Consider the following 16,036-nt stretch of genomic DNA (forward strand, 5'->3'; position numbering starts at 1 on the left):
CTGTCTCATCCAGGATACAGCTGTGGCCTCCTTGGAGCCTCCACTGCTCTGGACGCCAGTTACTCTCTCTCAGCCACATGGACTTCTTCCTTCAAATCCAAGGGTCTTGAGGTCACAAGTCCAGAGAAGTTCCCTGTACTGGAAGCCTTCTCGTCCTGGTCTCCTAATGGAAAACCATTGCCAAGGGCGCTTTGATGTGAAGACAAAGTGTAGGCGTAGCGGTGTTATTCTGTTGAGTCATTTCCAATATCGGTAACTCTGAGGAGCTAGACCACCACTACATTTTCCTCTCCCAAAGACACACTTTTGAACACAAGTAGTATTTAATCTTTTTCTGAATAGAAGAAGGTAAATTTATTAAATATAAGATACTTGTCAATAGTTGCCCTTTATATCAGTACATTTAATTTTGGAACTCCTTTCATGTGAAATAGTTGGTACTTTTAAACTGTTCCACAACAGTATTTCAGGGGAATAAGATACTGGCTTGGTGTGTGATTAAACAGAAAACATGTTTTCATAATGTCTTTTCTCTATTGCTTTAAAGTAGCTAGATATAATTTAAAGCAGAAGATTGAGGTAAATTTCTGACTCCACTAGCTCAGAGAGCTCACTTAGCCTCAGTGGGTGGCCATGCTTTCATCTTTGACATTAGGATGTGAATATTTGCCCTGATCTAGAGTAGAAATCACATAATAGATATGAGAATCTTTATGTAAATTATGGTTTATTTGAGAAACTAATTCTTTTTTCTTTTCTCTCTCTCTGTCTCTGTCTCTTTCTCTTTCTTTTTTTTTTCTGGCAACATGAACTCTGCTATCCTCTAACTCAGGGAAAGCCTAGGGTTTTGGTCAAGAGTTATATAATGACTAGCTCTGAGACTTTGAAGAACTCCAATGACACTAGACAGATAATAGATACTTTAAAGATATATTATTTTAAAAGCCTATTGAGGGGCTTCCCTGGTGGCGCAGTGGTTGAGAATCTGCCTGCCAATGCAGGGGACACGGGTTCGAGCCCTGGTCTGGGAAGATCCCACATGCCGCGGAGCGACTAGGCCCATGAGCCACAATTGCTGAGCCTGCGCGTCTGGAGCCTGTGCTCCGCAGCAAGAGAAGCCGTGATAGCGAGAGGCCCGCGCACTGCGATGAAGAGTGGCCCCCACTTGCCGCAACTAGAGAAAGCCTTTGCACAGAAACGAAGACCCAATACAGCCATAAATAAAAATAAATAAGTAAGTAAATAAATAAATAATTTTTTTAAAAAAGCCTATTGAATAAAATATATTTAATTTTATTTTTAATTCTCAACTTTGTACAAAGTTATTTAGCTATGATCATATTCAAGTATTAATTCTTTTTTGAGATATAGTTGGTTTTGCAGTTCCTTGCTAAGTTAATAAAGAATAACATTGTTTCGTATAATTGATTGATAATGTTTAATTCAGTTATGATGTTAGTGTAACTTTAAAAAATGCTTGCCCTCATCATAGAAGAAGAATGATATAATATACCAGATGGAAATCCACTTACTCCTTAGGGGTCAGGAATGCAAATAAAATAACTATGTAATAATATGGTCCAGCTGCACTTTTGGATTTAGCAGAGGCCCTAGTCGTGATATGACATCTGAAAGATTTTTCACAACGTATTTTTCCAGATGAAATTTGTCATGTCCAGATACAGGATCTGCCAAATTACAAAAATCTACACAGATGCTAGATTTTAAAAAAGAAGGGACTTATACAAGTTAGGAATTGTTCGGTAACTACTCCTTCTCCTCCTCTCGCCCCCAAGAATGCAATCCAACAACTCAAATATTGTTCAATAAATCTATAAAATAAGCAGGTTCTACCTTGCTCTGAGTTTATTTCTTTATATGAAACACATCAAAAGCCCCCGATAGAGGGTGTTTGTATATATGAGTGTGTTTGTGTGTGCATGTTTTTAAAATATGGACCATTATTGGAAAACGAAAAAAGCACATAGGAAATGTACACTTAGATTTTCACTGCTGTTCAAAAGACCTCATGCTTTGGTCTGTATCCTTGACCCGTTCACAGTACAGTCAGTTGGTGTAGTGAAGAATGTTATGAACTATAAGTCAAGTAAACAAGTCTTTATAAGTCAAGTAAAATCAGTCCAAATTCAGGTTCTCCCATTTTCATGCTTTGTGGCCATGGTGACAGTCATTTAACTATCTGAGACTGAGGTTCTAAAGTGAACAAAGTCATGCTTAAACTAGAGAATCTCCAGGTTCCCTCTAAATTCTGAAATGTATCGAAACTTACACTTCTAATTTTAGAATTCAATTATCTGTGGCCTATGTTGCCCCCAAATGGCCTCTAAATAAATGTTTTATTTTATATTTTAATAGATTTTATTTTTTAGAGCAGTTTTAGTTTTTCAGAAAAAAAATGTTCAGAAAGTACAAGGAATGCCTGTACACTCTCTGCTCCCTTCTGTTTCCCCTATTATTAACATCTTGCATTACTGTGGTACATTTGTTACAATTGATAAACCAATATATTCAGTACATTAACTGAATTCCATAGTTTGCATCAGGGCTCACCCTTTATGTTGTAGTTTTGACAAGTGCATAATGTTATGTGTCCACCATTATAGTATCATACAGAATAGTTTCAACAACCCTAAAAGTGTCCTGTGCTCCACCTCTTCATCTCCGTTTCCCTCCTCCTGAACTTGGGAAACCACTGATTGTTTTTCTATCGTTATAGTTTTGCCTTTTCCATAATATCATATGGTTAGAATCATACAGTGTGTAGCATTTTCAGGTTGGCTATTTTCTCTTAGTAACATGCATTTAAAGTTCCTCCAAGTTTTTCTGTGGCTTGATAGTTTATTTTTATCACTGAATAATATTCTATCATCACATAATTGTATTATTATTTGTTTATCCATTATCCTATTGAAAGACATTTCATTGTTTCCAATTTTTGGCAATTACAAATAAAGCAGCTATAAACATTCGTGGGCAGGTTTTTGTGTGGACATAAAATTTTAACTCATTTGGGTAAATACCTAGGAGCATGATTGTTGGCTGTATTGCAAGACTATGTTTAACTTGTAAGAGACTGCCAAACTGTCTTACAAAGTGGTTGTATCATTTTGTATTCCCACCAACAAAGAATAAGAGTTTTTATAAACAAATGTTTTTATTTTAAGAAATACAATCTAAATAAAATCAGTCCAAATAGCTCCTGAGTATGGATAGTTTAATAACTAAACATCAGTTAGCTTATACTTCATATCATAGGAATTCTTGTTTACACAAGATAAAAAAATTTGATATATGTTTAATAGTGTTGTTTTATAGACTTCGCCATCATTTAAACTATATATCTAAAATATTCCATATACATGAAAAAAATGTGTTTTTGTATAATATCCTTTAAGAACACTTTTAGCTACCTGTGATAATGTTCACTACATTTCATGTATATTTATATTACTGTAAGTTAGATATACAACTGATGAGTCTGAGGAATTTCTACAACACTTCTGAGCTAATCACAAGTCACGTTGGTTTTATTGAATCTCAGTACTTGGCCTCTGGTTGATGCAGATGTTTTCTGGTGATCAGTCATGTCTTGGTGAGATCCAAGATTATAACATTTAGAATCCCACTGTATAAGGAATTAAATTTTCAGGCCTAAAATATAAGCTTTGGAGCATGAGACCCTTTTATAATATAACTCCTGATTTCCTCTCTACTTACACTTATTTCCACTGCTGGTCTTATCCAACGCTCCAGATATAAAGAAATATTTGACATGAAAATGTTTGCTTTAGTCCGCAAATTCTGGAAGCCAGTAGTATATAGTGGGTTCAGACGTGGGTCCTAAAGCCAAAGTGTTGGTTCAATTCCCAGATCTGCAACTTCTTAGCTATTTGAAAATGGGTTGTCATTTAACTTTTATTAGCCTCAATTTACTTCATTGAGCTGTTGTAAGAATTAGATGAGACAATATCTGCAAATATTTGAGCACAGCAGAGAGATAGCAGACCAGAAAGGTTAATGAGTACTATCATTAAGAGTGTTGGACTTGTTTCTTTCCACTGACTCTCCTTTTTCTCTGCCTCACTTATTTATTAAAAGCATTCAGGGATCATCTCCAAGAAATCTTCCTTGGCAACCTGTTGCTGTCCCCCACCAACAAGCTGAATGAGTTCTCCTTGCTAGATGGAGCCTTCTCTTTCCCTTTATCCTAAAACTCATCACTCTATCTAATTTGTTACTTTTCTGTTTGTTACTAACATGTAAACCCCTTGAGGTCCCAGACTCTGTGCTACCCCCTTGTTATTGCCAGCACTGGGCACTTAGGAATCCTTTGGTTGAAGTAACGGAAAACTTGACTCAAAATCAGGCTTAAACAACAGAGGAACTTAATGGGCTACATAACTGACGACCAGAGGTATGTCCGAATTTAGGCGAGGTTTGATAAAATGTTCTTGATGACATCAAAAAAAAGACCCTTCGACCATAGGTCAAAAAGAGTCATGTACCAAAATGTTCATTGCAGCTCTATTTACAATAGCCAGGACATGGAAGCAACCTAAATGTCCATCGACAGATGAATGGATAAAGAAGATGTGGCACATATATACAATGGAATATTACTCAGCCATAAAAAGAAATGAAATGGAGGTATTTGTAATGAGGTGGATGGAGTTAGAGTCTGTCATACAGAGTGAAGTAAGTCAGAAAGAGAAAAACAAATACAGTATGCTAACACATATATACGGAATCTAAGGGAAAAAAAAAAGGCCATGAAGAACCTAGTGGCAAGACGGGAATAAAGACACAGACCTACTAGAGAATGGACTTGAGGATATGGGGAGGGGGTGGGGTGAGATGTGACAGGGTAAGAGAGTGTCATGGACATATACACACTACCAAATGTAAAATAGATAACTAGTGGGAAGCAGCCGCATAGCACAGGGAGATCAGCTCGGTGCTTTGTGACCACCTAGAGGGGTGGGATAGGGAGGGTGGGAGGGAGGGAGATGCAAGAGGGAAGAGAAATGGGAACATACTGTATATGTATAACTGATTCACTTTGTTATAAAGCGGAAGCTAACACACCATTGTAAGGCAATAATTATACTTCAATAAAGATGTTTAAAAAAAAAAAAAAAAAAAGACCCTTCGTTTCCATGCCTCCTTGCCACCATTCCCAGTGCTGTTTCAACCTAAGGCTGCTCTTTCTTGGGGTTACAGATGGCTGCCAGGGTCTGCTAGTGGTTACCAGTGACTCAATTACTGTCAGCAGACAGAGAGAACATTGGTCTGAGGAGTTCTCCTGGGAGAACACAAAAGCTTCTTTCTTTCTCAGAAGCCCTCAAAACATCTCCTCTTGTCACATTGACCTGAATTGGATCGTGTGCTCATCCCTGAAGGCCAACAGCATGGGTTGTGCCTATTGGCTTAGTCAGTTGGGTCATACCTAGAGCTGGGTTTGGGCTATTTCCACTCGCCTTCCCCGCCCCCCGCCCCACACCCATTCACATGAGCTGCTCAGAAAAAGAGGAAAATAAAATAAAATTAGCAGACTGTTACCAAGAAAAAGGAGGAACATATGTGGTAGAAACAATTATACCCTCACTTTTCAAAAGCACAAAACTGGATCAGAAAATAATCTTGTGATCTTTAATGCTATGGCATCTATGAAAGAAAGTGATATGCCTAAGTATGATTTCCGCTATCTACCTCTTTGAAAAGAAATTCAAATTATGTGTATGGGAGCTAACCTCTAATATATACATTGTGAGTTGCATATACTGTTTGATATGAGCTTCATGAGAATAGGGTCCTGATTTATTTGGTTTACTACTAAATCCCCCAGTCATAGAATAGTACCTGACACATAGTAGACATACAATAAATATTTGTTTAATTAGTTCATTCAATTAATTAATATTTCTAATGTTTGAGGTTTACCAATAGAATGACCACAAATGCACATGCTGGAGTCAAACAAATCACATTTTTTCTGTCTAGATTATTAAAGTGTCCAAATCTCTTCATTAATGACTAATTTACATGGCATTGGGAAAAAAGGAGCAAATAAAAACCATGTGCTCCAAAGAACTTGTTCAAATCATGTGAGCAGCTGCATCATAAGGTGACTGATGAAAAAATTCAAGGCAGTGAGGCAGGGACTCAAGATTTGTATGCTAGGGGAGAGCAGGGATAACCCATTCCAGGTTATTCTCAGTACAGCAATCTGAGCGAGGAGTTAAAATCTAATTCACAACATACAACTTCTCTTTACAAAACTGTATAGTGGCTCTGCATTTCCATTTAAAATAATCAGCCAAAAATTTTAAAAGCCTATGAGACTTCAGAAACAACCCCTCTCCCCTAATCACCGCTATAACTTAAGATTAATCTTGTGATACTCTCTCCCTCACTCACTCCCCTCCCACTATTGTTAATACCTTGCTGTTGCTCAAATTAATCCAGGTAGTCTCTCTCCTTAAAGCCTTGGCACCAGTAATTCCCTTTGCCTGAAAAACTCTTCCCTTACATTGTACAACTCTGCTCAGAGTTATCTCTCTATGATAGCTAACATGGTGCCCTATTTAACACTGTATCCTATTCCTCCCTTATACCTTGACACCAAAACCCTATATCATGCTCTAACTTTATTATTTCCATAGCATGTTTTACCTTCTCACATGCAATGTAATGTATTCTTATCATCATTATTCATTTTATATCTCCATCATCAGAATGTAAACTCCATGAAAGTAGAGATTATTATTTTGTTCACTGATTGATTCTGAGGCATAGAAGAAGACTTGGCACATAATATAGCTCAATACATATTTAGTAAATAAATGATTGAATGAGCTTCTACTGTATTAACCATATATTCAAGTCAGTAGTTCAGGCTTATCCTATACAGAACAGTAACCCAAAAGGGCAAATTGATTGCCTGTCTTTATTTTCCAATATGCTGACTACTATTTGTCTAGGCCTTCTCCATGTTAGGAAATATTCTTGCCAACAAAATGTACTTTGAGCATATTTAGTACTCTAAGTTGTTTCTGCGTTTTAATAAAACCCAACTCTCAAATGAAACTAAATAATGGTATAATAGACATAACAGTGACTAGTTCACAGCCAATTTTGGGTTTCTGAGCATTTGCCCAAGGTCCAAGTATGTAACAAAATTTTGAGCAGAAACTCAAAGGTATAAATATAGACTTTATTGATTTATTGTGTGACCCATCATGGTTGAAATTTGAGTTTTTCCAGCAGGACACCGCTAGGTATAAGGATTGTACGTTTTTCACAATGTGGCACATATCTTTATCTGGAGAACAGAAATTTCTAAAAAAATTTATGATTCTACTTTTAAACTTTTTAAAAAGAGCTAGCCAATAAATAATCTCTATTTTAGTGAAATCTTAATTGTACAGAAACAAACACATATATAAGAGAGATAAGTTCTTCTTGGTATTTTTTTTTTCCTGATTGGAGTCTTTCTTTCTAAACATTATTAATTGATACTAGTGACATCCTCTTACTTGGAAATTAGTCAGCAGTTATTATGGATGTGATTGTCTCAGTTCATTTGGACTGCTATAACACAAATACCATAAACTGGGTGGCTTATGAATATTTATTTCTCACAATCTGGAGACAGGAAAATTCAAGATCATGGCACCTGCATATTCAGTGTCTGGTGAGAGCCTGCTTTCTCATTGACAGCTGTCTTCTCATTGTAACCTCACATGAAGGAAAGGGTGAGGGATCTCTCTGGGACCTCTTTCATAAGGGCACTAATCCTATTCACGAGGGCTCCACCCTCATGACCAATCAATCACCTCCCAAAAGACTGACCTTCTAATACCATCTCTTTGGGGGTTAGAATGTTAACGTTAATTTTGAAGTGACACAAACATTCAATCTATAGCAGTGATTATTTGGCACTTTTTTTTTTCTTAATTGAGCTGATAATAGAACAATTTAATGCAGTGATTATTTGGCATTATTTTGTTCTGCAGAGCTTCATCCCTTGAAGATGTTAGTGTTTTTGTTCTTCTCTTTCAGAATTCTTCCTTCATTTATATCTGTTTACCATGTATTGAGAAAGAATAATGGTTGAAAGGTCAAATGTTTTAACTTCAAACTGCTTAAATAGCTTGACTTTCTTTAGACTGGACCATGAATTTTCCTTGCATCAGACTTCCTGACAGCTTCTTGTCTTCCCTATGACATCCAGCATCTCTCAGAAATCTCTCACCGGAATTCATCCAAGCTTTGCTCTTCAAAATTGGAAATTTTTCATCATCTTATGACAGTCTTCTGTTTAATTCTTCCCCTCTTTAGTCAGCCAAAATTTTTCCTATTCCTCATATAATTTATCCATTCCTTTACTCAATAATTTCAATACATATTTTTAGTCCCTAGTATGAACCAGGCACTGGTCTAAAGAAAGGAAATGTAGTGGTGGACAATATAGACAGGTTCTCTACCCTCATAGAACTACTGGATGTGGCCTCTTTCCCCAATAAACAATGCCTCTCTGTATTCCCAGTCTCGTGAAGTCCTTCTCTCTAAACCTGAGTTGGTCCTGTGACCTGCTTTAACCAGTAGAATGCAGAGAAAGTCATGCTATGCAAGTGGTGGCCTAAAGGTTAAGAAGGATGGGAGATTCAGCAATTTCATTCTGGAGAAAGCTCCCCATAATGTAAGGCTCTGACTACCCTGAAACCAGCACGCTGTGAGGAAGACAACCTAGCTACATAAAGAAGCCATGTGACTGAGGTCATCTTTGAAGTGGATGCTTAATTGGTGTCCCGCAGATAAGCTGCCCTAGCTGGAATCATCTTGACCGGAAACAAACTCCACTGACCCTGGCCCAAATTGCCAAATTGTGCTCAAGTAGACAAAAGAATTGGTGTTTTAAGGCACTAAGTATTGGGGTCAATTGTCATTTGGCAATAGATAACCAAAGCACAAGGTATTTTCAGGTAAGGTTGATTGGAAAAAAGTCAAAATTCGCCAAAAGTCACCACACCCAAATGTTATTTACAGATTTGTAGAAAAAAATGCATCTAACAGGAATCATACAAGCAATAACCATATATTAAAATATTATCCTCTTCCAAGATACTTTATGCATTTAGTTATATATATATGTATATGCATATACTCACACATACTTTTAATATTTCATTCATTTATGTTTATTTTAATAATAATTGAGCACCTAGTGCCAGGCACTAGACACATGAAATATGTTACTGAATAAAAGTGATATATTTCACAGAAACTGTGAAGGATAATAAATATTTGCAGCATTAAGCCACTATGTTTTGGGTAATTTAGCTACAGAGCAATAGATAACTAATTGGGGAGCTCTACTTCAGACTATTTCTCCCCACTCCCCAAAGTCGTATTCCTGATAGCCCCGGGACCCATAACATTGCTGCTTACAAAACGTGGATTCTGAAATAAGATAGACCTAATTACAGATCCATAACTCCCTACTCATGTGTCTTTGAACAAGTCACTTGACTGTTTTGAGTGATCTCTTTCTGCACCTTAAGAAAATTGGGCTGTAACATTTATTTCATTGGATGTTGCAAGGATCTAAAGAGACAAACATAAACATAAGCTCTGTTGTCATTTCTGCTCACATCACAAGTCCCTTTAGAAGAAATTCTCTAACTTCTAAGTTGATAGTGGAGTTGGAGACTAGGGATCAAGAACTGATGTGGGGGCCGAGGCAAGGCATGATGGTGGCTCAGAGAGAGTCCCATCAAAATAAGACATAATGAGAAAGTAAAAGGAACAGAAATTCTTCTTGATGATATCCATTAATTTTTAAAACTCTTATATTCCTCTTAATAAGGTTCCATATCTTTACGCTAAATTTTTCTACTTCCTTTAAATATTTCTCATATACCATTTTAGTCATTCATCTATGAAAGTATTTTACTCTCAATTGTTCTAAATAAAGGTACCCAGAACTGAAAGAAATAGTCCAAGCATTGACTAATCAGTACAAAGCTGAATTTTTGCCTCCCTAGTTTTAACTACAGTACTCTTCCCTTAGTAAAGTTTGAAATGGTATTATCTTCTTGGTGATGAAATCTCTCCCTTACTTGATATTGAATGTACTGATAACCATAAAGCTGCTAAGTCATGGTCTCCTTATTTTGTACCAGTGAATTCTGTTGATTGCACATGTGTGAAAGTCTCATATTTACCTTTGGTAAATTTCACCTTGTAACACTTCTCATCTCCTCAGTCCATCACTATCTTTTTGTAGACATATTTGTCCAGAGATCGTTGTTTTCTTCCTCACAGCTCATCACCAATTTCAATTTACTTAATTTTACCAAAATTATAGCTAAATGCATGTAGCCTTTTATCCATATGAGGTGAGGAGATATAAATAACTATAATCAGCATCAAAATGTATTTGAATACATCTAAAAATCATCTCAATGAGTATAAACCAAATAACCAGATGTGCATGATTCATATGTATTATGTCTATATTTCTTCCATAGAATACACTGATCAGAAATTTATTTATTTACTCATAATTTTTTTGTGTGCCATGTACTTTGCTAGGTGCTGGGGATATAGCAGTGAACAAGACAAGCTAGGTCTGTGCATTACAGAATTAATGACGAGCAAACAATGGCAACACATGACATGGAGTCGATTCTATTTCACTTAATCTTTGCATGAATTCTGCATGTGTAATCAATTTTAATTGTCAGATTAATTGCAACCTCACCACGTTAAAATAAATTTTAGAACATTCTGTTCTACTGCTGAGATGAAACTATTTAGTTTATAATTTGGGGTTGCTTTGGAAATGCCATCAGCCTATTTCAGAATGTTTTATTTTTACAACATATTTATGGTATGAGTTTTTGTTTTTCATTGATTGCATGTGTATATTCAAGATATATCTAGCCTGCACCTCTACTTTGGTACATCAGCCTTTTTTAAGAGTTGACATCATTATAATCATTGAATAGCTATGGTTAAAAGAACTATTCCATTGTAGGTTTTCTTTTCTTTTTTTTAAGTTGGTTATAATTTTGCCTTTGTGGTATAGGTAGATTACACCCAAGTGTCTATTTAGAAAGAGAAAAGTCACTGAAGATGCAGAGTGCATTCAGTGGACTACACTGACCCAACATATACTACTACAGCCTAGTGTGTAAAACAAGATCGTGAAGAAAGCTTAAAGATATTTGGTTATATATGCCTCATGTTGTGAGTTATGGAGAAACTAGATGTTTCTGAGGGTACAGCAAAGACTTGGACCCAGATTTTCTGTCTTCCATTCAGTGGTGTTTCCACCACACCATGTTTCATGCTTATACTGGGAATGCTAGGGATGTTTATACTAGGGCAGAGATAGAGGAAACGAGATTGGCTGTGTCCTATTCCTGGGTCATAGGTTCATGGGGTCCATTATGGTATTCTCAACTTTTGTCTTTGTTTGAAATTTTCCATATAAGAAGTTTAAAGGTAAGTAGAAAGAGCTCATCTCTTTATTTATTTATTTCATTTTTTTCATCTCTCATTTAGTACGTTACTATAATTTATAATGTAGAGGTAACTGAATGTAATACAATTTTTGAGGAAAGTAAGTACAGGTTACAAAATATTTGCCACTTTTGGGGCACACATCTGCACATAATCATTCTAGCAGGAAGTAACTAGAAGCTATCCTAGGAAATAAGCATGCTATAGAGTCACCATTTCTGCTATGGTATAAAGTTGTTTTTGGTTTCAGGCTGATTGAATTTCAGTACTGTTGATAAATTATTGTTTCTATGATGTCCAAAATGTGAGCACTTGTGACATCTTATGTAGCATATTGGTTCATTTTATACTCAACTTAGTAAAACATTAATCCAACAGAATTCAACTAATTGGGACCGTACATTAATATCTTGTCCAATTATCTGTGCAAGAGTAGAATGAACACAAATAGATTGATAGGTAAGATATAATCATTGAAAAATAAATTCTGGGATATGTCTTGTGATTTCTACAGACTTGGTACACCTCTTAGAAAAACTTACAGGATCTTATTGCAAGTAAGATGGTCCTAAGATACATAAAGATACAACATCTGTAAAGGAAGATTGGGTTGGTAATTACACTAAATTAACTCAGGCCACAAAGTATGTTAAATACATCTTAGAAAGTTGCTAAAACAGGGATAAAAAGTAAAAAGAGGCTTCCTTTGCACATTTTCGCTAACTAGAAAATTTAATAAACAGAACTAATCATATTCTATGAGTTAGGGTTATTCAGTGACCTTCAGGGTAGTAATACCGGAGAACAAAATGCAGGACTCAAACAAATGCAGTGCTGATAACAGTCTCGAATGTCAAGAATGCTCACTGAATTTTCCTCATGTCTTATCTGATGTTTATGGCAGAGAATGAAGGAATGAAAAATTTTTGCCAACGACTCTAAATACAGTGGATTGCTAAACTGTCTCTTCCCCAGAACCAGGACTATTCTTGTTGTTTAAGACACCACAATTCATATTCTTTTAATTACTCATTCTTAAGAGCCTGGTGTGTCACAAAACTTGTGGCTGTAACTTTGAAGATTTACTTTTTCCAGAGTTTACAAAATGAGCAAAAATATTATAGTAAGCCATTGAACTTTCCAGACTTCTTCAGAACCACAAACTGCCAGCCCTGTGTATGTCATCTGAAATGATTCAAAGATTGCTCACCCAGTACACATCCCCAAATTCCCAGTTTGAGGAAGCACAGATATTTGATGAGCCAAACCCAGGGGAGCATGCCTGGGCTTTTTTGCACATGGAATTGCTTAGAATTAAGACTAATTCATTCAGGGACCCCAGGGTGGGAAACAGTTCTTTTGCTCTTTGAGCTCTGCCACATACAGGAGCACTATTGTATTCCTTCATTTAGTCATTCATTTATTCAACGTTCATTTATTTATCAAGCACTTATTGGTAGAAATCAACCCCTCTTGTCCTCATGAGACTTGCATTCTGGCGAGTGTGACAGACAATAGTATGTGAAAAAATAAATGAGATGATTTCAATAGCAATAGATGAAAATTTAATCCCAGCTCCTTTCTTCTTAATAATTGTGTGAACTTGGTAATGTTTCTTAACTTTTTTGATATATTAATTTTTGTTTTTAAGTTTTAATTTTTTTTATTTTATTTTTTTGGTTGCGTTGGGTCTTTGTTGCTGCGCGTGGGCTTTCACTAGTTGAGGCGAGCAGGGGCTACTCTTCGTTGCGGTGTGCGGGCTTCTCATTGCGGTGGCTTCTCTTGTTGCAGAGCACGGGCTCTAGGCGCGCAGGCTTCAGTAGTTGTGGCACGTGGGCTCTAGAGCGCAGGCTCAGTAGTTGTGGCGCACGGGCTTGGCCGCTCCGCGGCATGTGGGATCCTCCCGGACCAGGGCTCGAACCTGTGTCCCCTGCACTGGCAGGCGGATTATTAACCACTGCGCCACCAGGGAAGCCTGAAATATTAATCTTTAAGATGTTAATGAAACAACATTTCTCCTAGGGTTTGCATGAAGATTAAGTTAGATTATGTAGCAAAGTTCTTGGAAAATAATATGTGCTTCATTTGCATAGGATATATGCTAGGATGTCTGCAGTGCTATTTGTAATGTTGGAAAAAATGGAAGCAAGCCAAATTTTCTCAGAGGAAAATGGAATGGATAAATAATATGTATTATATTCATATGGTGCAATGCTGCCCAGCTATTGAAAGGCACATAGTACTCAATTTAAAAAAAAATAAACCTTAAAATATAATTTGAATAAAAAATGTGGCATAAAAATATGTATATAAAACATTCATTAACATATATGTATGTATGCAGCAATATTTTAAAAGGAAAGGAAACATACATATCAAATTCATGATGGTAAATGTACCCAGAAAGAAGGAAAGGACACTGTGACTAGGAAGAGGATAGCAGAATTCAAAGAGTTCTGTACTTTATTATGTATTATTTATTTTAGTTTACAAATAAAGCACATAATAAATTGCATTAAAAATAGTAAGAGGCAATATGGTGGGGGAAATAAAATCAATTGTATGAATAACTGAGATAATATATGAAAAAAATGGTCTTGTGAAAGGGAAGTTCTTTGCATATTTGTGACCATCCTTTGCACAGGGCAGTTACTTTAAGTTTGAAAGTTCATTTTCTCTGACTTAGCAAGGTTTTGTGAAATGAATGTGCTACTGGTTTTTCATTAACTCCCGTTTTTGACGTAAAGCATATTTACTTAGGATAATGAAGACGATTTTTTTTTCAATATTTCATTTATTATTATTATTTTTTTAACTTAATGTTTTGTTTATACATTGTTTTTAGCCAGGGACTTCAGCACATCTGGGTTACAGCACAAAATCAGGAGATTTCTATTCTTGAGCTTAAGTAAAAAGTCAGGGTGTTTCAGTGCACTGTCACAGAACAGCTGGCACACAATTTCTCCCTGCCCCACATATTACAAAGACTTGATTGGCTTTTACAGATTCCAAGTGGTCATTCTTCATGGCCTCTTTGTATTACTAAATATACACATTTGTCTACTGTTGCCAGCCTAAATTCTTTCCAGCTCTGATGGCTTTTAACTCTCACTGAGTACTAACAGTCCATGCAGAGAGTCACTAAGTGAGGTTGTTAAGTTTCCATTTTCCATCTCACATAAATAGCTACTCAAGCAGATGTGGACTGGGACGGGGAAGCCCTAAACCAAAGCTGTTTGGCAGAGATTTGTCTTTCCTTACACAAGAGAGGAAAGGATTTTGGTAGCTAACATCTTCATTCACTGCATGAAAACCAGTGGAAACAAATCTCAAAACTAATTTTTGGGGGACTCAGGATAGGGAGAAATTACTTCTAGATGGGGATCAAGACATACTACATGAAGAAAGTAGAGTTTGACTTGAGAGAAGTTTTAATTCATTCATTTAATGCATGTTTTTTCAAGCAGCTAAAATTCACCAGGCATTGTGACTAACACTGTGCTGAATAAAATTTTACTAGGTGAAGAGAAAGGAATAAAAGTCTGAGCAGATGAGTAGTTTGACTAGTTACAAGGACGCTTGAGCAACAGTAATGGGTCAGTCTAGGGTTCATTTATCTGTTAATACATTCAGCAAACAGTTATACTATTTCTATGTAGTTGATACTGGGTTAAGTTCTGGGAATACAGAAACAACACAGAACAACACTGTCCTTTTCCAAGAATTCAAAATGTAGTGAGACAAGTAAACAATTTTCAGAAAAAAAAAAGTGATAATCATTGTAACAGACACACATCAGTAAGCCATGCTCCCAGAACTAAGCAACACTGAAAAATAAGATAAAGTTCCTGCCCTTAGTGAGAGACTGACAAGTTGTATAATTGATATAATAAATATTGAGATTAAGAATATACACACGTACTTTGTGCTTTGGGGGATTTGCAAAAATGTTGGGAAAACTAGATTATAGGAGAAAGAGAGTGTGGCTAGATATTGGATTAAAGAAAAACATGAGGTCCAGATCAGTGAGGCCTAGGTAATCTGAACTTTAGGTTCTAACCACTGGAAATCTTTGAAGAATTTTAGTCAGAGATGTGGTCAGAATGACCAATTTCAATGGTCAGCTTTACCCTTGACATAGAGCAAAAGAAGGATGGGACAGTTAGAAGTCCAAGATTCCAAAGGTTGGTTTAAAAATGAGGCTATTATATAACGGAGGGTACCACAAACATTAGAATAAGCAGAGGAATCAGTAAAAACTTGCTGAATAAATGATTCAACAATTCCTTCCTGTTTTTTTGCCTGAGAGAAGAAAAGCACGAAACTTGGAAGATTACACTTTTGTGTCTTAGTCCAAATTCCGCTGGAGAGGAGCAGTGACACAGGAGGCAGGAAAGCCTCTGGGCCACAGCACATGGGCCACGGCTGTCTGCACATCTGTGTCCATCTGGTCAAAGGGGAAATTGGTTGGCCCAAGGTGAATATA

The sequence above is a fragment of the Eschrichtius robustus genome, chromosome 13, assembly GCF_028021215.1.
Source record: "Eschrichtius robustus isolate mEscRob2 chromosome 13, mEscRob2.pri, whole genome shotgun sequence".
Taxonomy (NCBI): domain Eukaryota; kingdom Metazoa; phylum Chordata; class Mammalia; order Artiodactyla; family Eschrichtiidae; genus Eschrichtius; species Eschrichtius robustus.